Source organism: Macadamia integrifolia, unplaced genomic scaffold (genome assembly GCF_013358625.1).
Source record: "Macadamia integrifolia cultivar HAES 741 unplaced genomic scaffold, SCU_Mint_v3 scaffold2118, whole genome shotgun sequence".
Classification (NCBI taxonomy): Eukaryota; Viridiplantae; Streptophyta; class Magnoliopsida; order Proteales; family Proteaceae; genus Macadamia; species Macadamia integrifolia.
Window position 1 is genome coordinate 79688 of NW_024868522.1, and position 12212 is coordinate 91899.

Consider the following 12212-nt stretch of genomic DNA (forward strand, 5'->3'; position numbering starts at 1 on the left):
TTGATGAATTTGAATTTATATTTTCCCTTGGTCATATAATGATACCGATGATCCCTTGACCATGAGTGTGGGAAAACTTAAAAAACTCGATCCTTATGCATATAATATATAGGAAAAAAATCCTACCCATTGCTTGTGGAGTTAGCCTTTTGCTACAATGCATGCTTTTTGTGCCATGTGGATAATTGATTTAACTATCTTATATTATATAATCAATGAAATTAATACGTTATCTATGTGCGTGGTGTATCTCAACCATAGAGTTTAGTATATATGTATTATTTTTATTTAATCATTTCAGTTACCAACCATTTGATTACTTATTTTTCAGCCCTTCTCAATTCTTTAATGGATTGTATATCAGATCCACTAAGTTCACTATTGACTTTCAGATTATTGACATACTTATATTATTCAACATCCTTCTATTGGCTTAATGGGGACAGAATCCACCATGTATCCCGGACGTAACTATTCAATGTTTAACCACCTAACTCCTAGTGCATATGCATGAGCAACGCGTCATGTTCATCCCTCTCTTAAAAGGACGCTCTTTGTTATTAAGTTGAAATTAGAATTATGAACCCTAAAGGGGTAGTGCATTTGGAAGGACTAATACCTCACAATTAAGTGGTTATGAGTCTAATTTTCATTGGGGCCTACCTAAAAGAAATAAAATTAGAAATTTAAACTAATTGCTTAGAGTTGGAGGAACATGGTTTTAGGTATTGGTATTGGATCAACTGTATTGATCGTATCGTATCAATATTGATTGCCATAACCAGTACTAATACTTGATTGATCCGGAGGAAATAGTGAAAAAAAAATCTTTTTTTTTTTTTTTTGCCCTTTTGAAAAAGTAAAGACAAAATTGAATTGATATCATATTGATATCGGTCAATGCCTATACCAATCATTAGATCATTGGCTGGGAGTTATTTCACATACTTTTGAATATCAAATTTTCGTCAAAAGCTATTCTTTGAATGAAATATTTTGAAAAAAAAAAAAGATAGGGACTATATTATGCTTAGCTTCCCAGTTTGGCCAATAGAGTTAGGATTGAAAAACTTAGAATGATTGTAACTGAGAATATGGATTTTTTTTTTTTTTATTTATATTTTCTTTCTCATTAAAAAGAAAAGGAGTAAGTCCTTATTAATGCTTGCTAGTGCAACCAAAAGTATGAAAGAAGCATCTATGGAGCTATGAATTCACAGAAAAAAAAGAAGAGAGTAACTCCTTGTCAATGCTTGCTAGTGCAATCAAATGCATGAAAGAAGCATCTATGGAACTATGAATTGCAATTTAAGCCATCATATGTGTGTGTATTTAGAAATATAGCTTGTAGTGGTAAATGTTTTATTCATTTTCTCTCAAAGGCATCTATTAGGAATTGAATAGAGACTGTCTTAACAAAGAGCTACTTAAGAGGACCACCTCTTAGCCCCCCCCCCCTTAGTTCCCTGTGCCCTATCTCACAGGTCAAACCTATGGAAAGGGTAATGAAAGGTCTGTTTCCATATTCATTTTTGCATTTCCATTTTATTTAATTTTGAAGAAATTCAATTGACTTCATATCTGCTGATGTTTGGCTGGAACTATACATGTCCTCCTTCCCAAGCCATTATTTATGTAACCTTGTCTTGTTACCATGTGTTCTATCATTATCATTATAGATGGCTTCTCTCTATTATCATTTCTTTATTTTTGAATTTTGAGAGATAATTGATGAAAGGTTCTGGAATGGTGGGTTTTTTTTTATTGGTAAAAAATGGAATGGTGGTTAGGAAAAGTAATATATGATTAGAAGATATGTGGATGATAATTTTTTCTCTACATGATAGATGAAATGGGGCTCAAATTTTAAGGATAGATAAATTTATAGGTTTTCGGTTCACATGTTAAGTTTTAAATTAATCGTATTAGAGCTTTGAAAATCCAAAATTATGAAACAATGCCTAATAATGGTTGGAGTACCATAGGCATGTGTACATGGGAATATGTGCCAATATATGAAGGGATTATGCTCCGGAGTTTGATATGTAGTTGATACAGACATTATTATTCTTTCTATCAAACGATTGGAATTGCCACATCATTTGACTTTACGCCTCAAAATTGTGGACCATGTAGGAAACCTTGAAACTATTACCTATTGGGAGCTTGCACTTTACTGGCAAAACACCAATCAACTAAGCAAACAGTTGTTTCTGAGGTTTGTTAACTGGCCATTGGATAGAAAGAAGATCCATTTGTATTGTAAACATGAAATTGTGTAGCCCATTTCAATCTTATGGTCTATCATCTAGTAGACTTTTCCAATTTACAATGAATATTTTCAATATTTCTATGTGTATGGTTGTATTTATTGACTAAGTCAATATATCAATATGGTAATGGGAGAGTACTAGAAAAGAAAGGATGAGAGATGATAGTGGGAGAAAAACTACTTATGTTAGCCTGTCATAAAAGAAAAGGGGGAACAACTTTCCTTCATTTATTGTCAAGGGAGAATCCTTGACCAAGGGCTTCAAATGGCATTAGAAGGGTAGCGGGAACAATACAAGAATATTATCGGTCACGTGCTATAGGAAGTAGACATTGACAACCATTGATGGATTCAATATTCCTGCACCCATGGCATAAGAAATGTTTCTCCAACTTTACCAAAAAAGTAAAAGAAAGAAATATTTCTCCAAAATAAAATTAATATGAAATAAATTTAATATTAAAACAAGGATAATTTTTTATGTTATAATATATATGAACCATAATTAATAAATATTTAATTAGACAGAGTAATTCAAAGACTTCTTCATGAGGCTTCAATGAAGGATTTTATTTTTTAAAATTTAAAATCAATTCATTAAGAAATGAATGAGACTATGGAGTCAATACAATATCTTTCTATGTTCTTACTAGTCTCTCTCTCTCTCTCTCTACCTTTTTAAACTCAATTCATCTCCTTGATCTCTGTCTTAATCATTCAAATCATCCTTCTATCATTGATCTTTCTTATTATTTATTTCAAAATCTCTCAATCCTTCCAAGTATCTTCTCTTCCTTCACTCTTAAGATGTATTTATTAATGACAATGTCACATCTAGGACAAGATTGGGACATCAAACAAGAATTCTAATTGTGTAAGATAATACCCCAACAAGGAACATGCAAAAAAAAAAAAGTCTGCTTCTCTCTTTTTTACTTTTTAGGAAATCTTTGGTTTTAATTCAGCTTTGATTGACTAGTCCTGATCTTTTTATTTATTTATTATTATAGATTCAATATTTTATATAAAAAAAATATATATCGATTTTTTTCTTCTATTATAAAACCAACTGAAACTTATAAAATAGACCGAAACCAAAGAGCCCGATATATGTATACTTAAACCATTAGTAATAATTAACCGCTGAAAATCAAGATCTATGATGTATATAGACTGACAAAAACTCTATTTTAGATGTTAATTGAAGTTTACATTAAAATTATTGATTTTTAAATATTAATAACTAATAATAGAAATCAACAAAGGATTATAAATTGACCAGATTTGGGATCTTGCAACGCATGAGGCCCCCTCCACTATGGACTCTTGGGAGGGTCATAATGACCGCAACCTTACTAGTACTTTGCAAAAAGGTTATCTTTTTATTTGAGTTTGTAGAAACATAATCCTAAAACAATGTAGAAAATAAAAGAAAAACAAAACAAAATAATGCATAAAATTTACAAGGTTTGACAAGATTGCATATGTCCTCAGTAAAATGAGATTCTATTTCACTATCAATGGAGAATAGGGTTACAACGTTCATCCCCACACCTCTCAGTATTGCTTGCATTACAGAGAAAGAAACCTCGCTGCAAATATACAGTAAGAATCCCTAATCTAAAAAGTATAAAACTACACTCAAATAAAAAAATTCGAGTGGAGCTACGCCCCCTACACCCCCGCTATATAGGGGGGGCCTCCTGCCCCCCTTGCAACCCCTACGGCTCACTTACCAACAAATGGAACCGTCATTTTATTCTGTCAAGACGTTGCATCAGTATTCATTGGATTAAACTGTGATAGAATACAGGACATCATATATTAATAGAATTTACAATCAATAAATCAAAATGAAGCAACTTTACCATTAAGATCCATTCTCGTGCATCTCTAAGATCACCAATTCAAATAAACAGATGCGAAGCCAAAAATATATTTAGTCAAAAAAAAGATCATTATTTGAGCATAAACACGGAAAGACCCAAAACAAACGCGGCTTGATTTCTACTTTTTAAGGACACATGGGAAGGAAGAAAATAAAAGCAAACAAACCAAACCTGCTAAAAGTGACAAGGTAAGTTGACTAAAGATGTGAGCCAGAATTTGTATTTGTATTTGTTGTCCTAATTCTCTCTCTCTCTCTCTCTATCTCTGAGTCTCAACGGCCCTATGCCTACAACAATTCCAAATGGTTGTCACTTTGTCAAACTTTGCCATTTTATTTCCTACATTTATTTCCTTGTTTGTTTATTGAGGAAGGATAAGGATTTGGTGGGTCCCCCAAGCGTTATTTCCTAATCGTTTGCTTCCATACAGAGAGAGACACATGGTGCTACAATACACTATCTTTGATCCTCCCTCTCTAATATGCCAAAGCAGTGAGATTCAAGGGTTGATGTGGGACCCATTGGTTGATTTATCTAAGGTCCGTGTAGTCATTTTGTGGCACAATATCATCAATTAGGATTTGGGCCCACCCAGACTACAAAGCTACCATCAAAGATGCAATAAGGGTAGGAACTTGGGACTTGGGATTGCTCATTTATATCTGTGGGACCCATTCTTTTGATATTTCTTTTTTTCCTTGTGTGGCCTGACTAATCTTTTCACACACTCGGGTCACCGTTAGCTCGTACCAGAATCAAAGAAATTGTGGGAGTAACCCTAAAAAATAAGGGAATTTGAGCTTGGATACATATCAAGTTGGGGAAATGGTTGAATTTACCGATACTGTGAAAGGAATAACGTTGAATCTTAAGAATGAAACTGTAGGTAATACCGTTATTAAAAAAGAAGATCTTGTCAAACGCATTGGATCTATTGTGAATGTTCTTGCTAGAAAAAAAATGCTAGAGTGTATGGTTGATGCGTTGGGAGTACTTATTGATGGAAGAGGGTTCTAAACAATCACGAATAAAGATGTGTCAAAGTGAAAACCTCAAGGATTATTGAAACTAAATTTGTGCACAAGCCTATGCAAATAGGGTTAAAAGCAGTAGATAGCCTGGTTCCTATAGATCATGGTCAACGAGAACTTATAATTGATAACCTACAAGATCAACTTCATGGAAAGCAGTTCATTGGCTGACAACCTCTACGGCAATTGAGCGATGCACTAGGCGAGAGGAGATCCAACTCCATGCAAATAACCCAAGGCGACAGACCCCGAATTCACGCTTCCTTGTCAACTAAGCTACACCTTTCGGGTTAAGTTCTTTTGACATTTAAAGCGCGCAATTTTTTTTATTTTTTTTATTTTTTTTTATTTTTTTATTTTTATTTTTTAACGTTAAGCCATTGATCAGACATTGAGAAGCTTATCTAAAGCCATAGTGCTTGGTAGCACAACATTATTTACCCCTTCAATAGTTAAAAAGGACAAGTCCAACAATGATGGTGACATTATATACCCCTAAAAGAGTCTTATTCACATACTTGACATGGGGTCCACATATCCAAACCTGTCATCCGTCCGTTGACTGCTGATAGAGCATGGGCCCCACTCATCACCATCCACCCCACCCCAACTTAACTCCATTAAACCAAAAGAAGAAAAAAAATAAACTACATGAGTTGATTAGAATGAATTAAGAACTAAGCTATGAGGTTTAAATCAAAAATCAAATCAAGTGGCAATAGTGGTGGGTGTAGATTTATGAATGATGATTAGTTTGAAAAAGAGGGGCTTTGATTAATCAAAAAAAATTCAAAAATAGCACTTCTTCATCATGCGATCTCTAAGCCTAGATACAAAGGGCAGGGGGAGTAACATGGACCAATATAATACAAAAAGCTTCACTCCCAATTGATACCCATGTGTATCCTCTTATTGTCCCTCACGATGATATAAGGGTCGCACGACCAAGTAACGTTTTTTTCTTTAAATAAAATAGAAAAAAGAAGTCTGAAAGGCAATGTGGCCCATTTGTCTAAACATAAGAGGGGAGGATGAACCGACCACTCTACCTGCCATGAAAAATAAAAATTCCTTCTTTATTAGTACTTCCACTGTTCCACATATGGATTTAGGGGACGGTATCGGTATTGGTATTTTCCAATCCGATCTGATACCAATTCAAATTGGATCAAATCAATACATATCAATTGGTTCTGCCTCGCTTTTTTAAATGCATCGATTCGATTTTGCCTCACTTTTTTAAAAAGTATAATTTTTTAACTATTTACCCCTGAAACGATACAAATAATTGATTTGAATCAATCGAAGATTAAGAATCATTCTCAACCAATATCAATACAATATGACCAATTCAACCGACACCTATATTCCCATTGATCCTCAGTCCTCACATTCAGTCCACACATTGATGCAAAGATCACACAGCCACTCGGAAACTCTCTCGCAAGCAAAATTAAAATTTAGGGTTTCTAAGGGAGTGAGGCACATCACCACAAGTATTGCATGTGACAACTCAGACTTTCACCTTCACCATACATGCTTTTGTCGTTTTTCTCTGAGGATTGGCGCTACCCACTCTTTGACTTCCCCTACTCTCTCTCTCTCTCTAAAATTCCTTTTTTTTTTTTTTCTCATTTTTTCTATTTTAAATAATAATAAAAGATGGATTAGGGTTTGACTAGTGTGGAAAAGTGTTCAAAAACAAATCAAAAAATTTATCTCTCTTTTTTTATTATATATTTTTTCTCAATAAAAAAAAATATCTATTTATAATGGTTGAGATTTGAGAGAGGCGAGAGGAGTTGCTAGAGGACAGAGGAGAAAAGCGACAAGGGATCTCGTGCCCTTTAACAAATTTGACTCTTCAGATGCAGTCGTCCTTTACATTCCGATCTGATCTCTACCGTCCAATCATCCCTCAATCGAATTCTGATCTTGTCGGCATACGTGGATTTTCTTAACAATTCAAAGTCCAGTAGTGATTTCGAACTGCCACGTTAGCCATCTGAAATTACTAGATAGCCCATTCTTTTATCATCAATGTATATATAAAGGTGTGGTGCTGTGGTAGGTAATACCGTTGCACCAGCCTCCTAATAAGAACCATTGATTTTATTGTTCTGCATGGCTCGCGTTAATCTGGGTCATTCATTGTCTTAATAAAGATAATGAATTGGTTGTGGGAAAATCAAATACCATTGAAATTTTGTTTTCATAAATTAATTGTAAAATATGTAAATTCAGTACTATGAGGTTGAGAAAATTTTGAAAATATATATATATATATATATATATAAAATAAGAAGTGTAGAGTGATGGATCTGAAGAGAATCATGAATAATTTTTTTAGAGGAAGAGTGAAGAGGTTGTGATCAAATAGTTGCCACATTGGCCTAGCATTCATGAGCATCAATGCACTAAATTTATGTCTTATCAAAGATATAGGGGAACTATTTCCTATGGGGAAGTATATGTGCGAGAGTCAATGGGAGTATATGAGAAACTAAGGATGTAAGTTTGGACCTCATGGTCTGAACTCACCTCAAACTAGAGCAGGACCTAGGGCTAAGAATTTTTACCCTAGGGCGAGTTAGGTTTGAAAAATAATAGCATAGGCAGGCCCAGCTCAGCCCGACCCTAATTTTAACCTTGATTTATATAATATAATATAGGATTATCATCCTATCCTTTTATTCAGAATAATGAAATCCAAGTCATTGATTGTTATAGTTAGCCATCCTAAACATTTATTATTGTGTTGTATTTCATAATTTTAATTACGTATTCATCATTTTTTTTTTTTAAACATAGTCAATTAAGGTTAGCCCGATCTTAGTCCAGTTTCACCCCTACAAGAAAGCATTCAAAATGGCATCATTTTCCATTTCATGGGGGCAAAATTTTCCATTTCATGGGGGCAAGTTGGTCATTTTGCCCTCATATGTCAAGGCACAAAGACCACACTCTCCCATAAAAATCATTTTTCCCTAAAAATATTTTATCGAGATGAATTAGACGAAGTATGTCAACTAGTTAAATAACATAGACACAACACCATTCATTTAATTAGAAAAATCTCTCAATGAACTAATATAAGGTGATTATGTTTATGCTAGCTACTCGAAAAATATTGATTTGAATTAAATTGTTGCGAGACATATTGCAGTATTCCACTTTTATATTTTTGTCCTACTTGAAAATATTCAATGATCTAAAAAATATATATATTCAATGGTTTAAATTAAAGGCTAATTATTCGTATAATAATAGAAGCTAATATTCTAAAGATCATAAGATAACTTTGAGCCATCTATTTTTATATATTTTTAATTTAAAGCGTCGATTCCAACTCAAAGTTGGGAGATTGTCCAGAGTATTAGTAGACATGTATAGACAAACATAGATAAAAATGGGTATTTGATAAATTATAATCTAAAATTTAACACGTGACTAATCTAGACTAAATTCTCTCTATTCAACGGTTGGAATTGAATAGACATAAATTTAATACAAGGTTATTATACAATATGGTACTTATTTTTTTTTTTTTTGGTAAAGATGCAACAATGGTACATAGAGTCCAAAAGAATATGTTGCCATATTTGCAATGACATCTAAAATAATTAGGTAACTGCAAGTGCCATATTTGAACCTAAATTATCTTCCATGCATTGTTATAGGTTCGTAAAATCAAGTTATCCTTTATTTTTATTTATTATTATTTTTTCTCCTATTTTCTCTCCTACCTTATTTTTCCTCTCTCTTGTTTTATCTCTTTCCTCTCTCGTGCAAGTGTTAATTGGCTCTATGCACGTGGTAACATAGATATTTTTATACGAATGCCACGTGGCACATGAATGTCGTGACATACGTCTTTTTCTGTTAAAAAAATAAGCCACTATAACCACATGTATATTAAAAATAAAAAACACTATACTCTAAATCTATCCAAATTGCCACATGTTAGAAATTGCTTCGAACCCATGCAAAAATAAAGAAAATTTCCCTTAAAAATAAAATAAAATAAAAGAACATAAATCAAACACGTTGCTGGCTAGTTCCTTTATGGGACCATCTTGTCCTTCCATTGTGGCCCATTGAAGACCCTCTGAAACGGATGGTGTTCCAACCGGTCCGGTTTTGGGTCGACCATTGACTAGGTTAACCAATGGCAGTGAGCATCCAACCCGAACCTGACTGTTTTATTTAACTCTAACCTTCAAAAGGACTGCTGCGTCCAAAGTTGAAAATCCTAATTTGGATAAATTGATAATGGCCTGGTCGAAGCCAATGGAACCGGGGTTGGGCTTCTCCAAATCCGATTCAGTAGCCGGACCACTATCAACGTCTGCAACAGGAATGATTTGAAAATATTACGTCAATGCTCGTGAAACCTGACAAGGTCAACCATGTTAGGCAGCTATCACTAATAAATCCAAAAGATGCGCACCAATTAGACCACTATACCGGTCCAAATGAGTGATAGTACGGTCCTCACTTCATAGAGAATCTCAGGTTGTTGCATAAAAATTTCCCAAGATTGGCTAAAATATCTTTCTTCTCCAAAAGAAATATCTAATGTCAACTATACCTATTCTGTCTTCACCACCATTAGTGTCTTAGTTTGTGTTTAAGAGGTACACGAGTCGACAAGGGACGTTCGCCTCAGAAGCGCGTGGTTCTAAGTTATAACTCTTTTAATCTCTTCAAAGCCACTCACACATGATTGTTTAGTGCTCTTCACTATTTTCAGTGAGTTGAATCGTTCTCATTCAATCCTGGTATGATCCAATCCACGCGGTTGTGGGACCAATATAAACCTACGGGACTAGTCAATCCTGGTTCTAAGTTATAACTCTTCTTATCTCTTCGAAGCCACTCACACATGGTTGTTTATTGCTCTTCACTATTTTCAGTGAGTTGAATCGTTCTCATTTAATCCTGGTATGATCCAATCCACACGATTGTAAGACCAATATAAACCTCCGGGACTAGTCAAGCCGAAGGTCTAGACACCATTGTTGGCAAAAAAAAAAAAAACTTAATCAAACAAATGAGAACTCCCAATGAGAGGACAACTGAGGCTTGGTCAACAGTTGACTAATGTAGGCAACACCAATGTACAAGTCCAATGGGAGAGCATGTGAGAGCATCTTCAAAGCACAAGGCAAGGGGCAACATGGTCTTTTTGCATCTGCCAGTGTTTGGGCATAGGCAACACAAGACTCTTGTGTCGGAGTTCTTTTTCTCATTCTGTAATTATTCCAAATACCGTCGAGATGCCTCTTCCTGCCATATGATTGGCAGAAGGGGAGTCTTAACCTTTCAGTAATAACTCAATTATCATACATCAATAATCCATTCACTCTCAAAGGTTTCCTTATCACCATAAAACAATTGCCCCCGGTACTCGATAAATGGTGATCAGGTTGGCATCTGAACTTAGAGCCTTGTCCATCACTCTCACCCAACACCCAACAACTTTAGTTGCCGACATGAATTTTCTTCCTCACAATTCATTCTACAGCAGGCCTTACTTTGCCGTGTATGGGTGTGTATTGTTATGAGAAATATCCTGTTAGTTCACAATCATTCATGGCTTCTCCTACCACTTTGACCAAAGTCATTTTCTACCTCCCCCTTGTGTCTGTACTGTAGACTGCAACACCTTTAAATTGGATCATAAAACATAAATACTTACTGGTGCATTCACCTTTCTTCATTGCAAATGATAAAATTATGAGAGTCAACTATCCCTCATCTAACCAAATTGATGTCATAAAGTTGGCACCGTCCATAAATGCAAAATCCACATGTTTTGCTTTTTCAAAAACATCCCAAAGCCCAAAAATTGGAAAGTTCAAATGCTTGAAAATATTTTGAAAGTTGGTACTAATTGGTAATGGACAATATTTTTCAGGACAAACCTTTTTTTATATCCTTCCACTTTGAATACAAATGTTTGCAGTGTTGGTATGCTCCATATGGAGAATTATGTATTTACAAAACAAGAAAACAAGCTAAATTCCCTAAAAAAAAAAGGGGTGGAGGGGGGGGTGTGGGGGGAGGGGATGGAGAATCATTTTGGAGAACTACAGCATATTAGTGAAAACTGCCTTCAGAAGTTAATTATCTCCCTCATGCCGACGATGTAGGCAATAGAGCTTGAAGAGCTTCCAAGAGTTTCAAAACTGACCAGCCCGTACATCTCTGTCAATACGATCTGCATTATATGTACCAGGAAGCTCTCTGAAATCTTCATTGAAGATCGAATATGCACTGCAGATAAAAATATAACCAGTGACCATCGGTCCTTGAGAATATTTATACATACAAAAGAATACGAGATACAAAGAAGTTAATTTCTTTTGCTCGGTTTAAGAATCTACTGCTCAAAATATATAAAAGCAAAATCAGGTATTCACTGCCAGAAAGAATTAAAATGACAATGAGAAAATATAAGGAAAAAAATCACCGGCTGTATGTGTGTACAGTCAACATAGGATATATGAGCTGTGAAATGGGTTGGATGATGAATGTATTATAGTGGTCCAAATCTGGACCCAATATTACGTGCAACTCATAACTGAATCTCACTTGTAAATTATTGCACACTCACCTCTAGGGATGGCAATGGCGCCAGTTAAAGCTATAGGAAAGCATCAGGTATAGTGCTTGAAAAACCCATGGTACCGGAACTGATCTGTCCCAGTCCGTGAGTACCTCCCCCAGTTACAAAGTAAAATCAGAGGCCCCATGCATGTCCACTGTGTCAGATTGGTTCTGGTTTTGCAATCTTTCAAGGTTGGGTATGGTATTGCTGATACCCGTCCCAAACCTGCCCTGTTGGCATCCCTACTCACCTCCTATCAAATGTAGAAAGCATCCGCTTGAATCCAAATTTGACCACCAGACTCAACAATTCTAGATCGTCCTGTTATATGTATACCCAATCTAGACCCATAACTTATCACTTCAATATGCTTGTTTGATGCCGCTAGTGGCATTGGGTGGTGCATG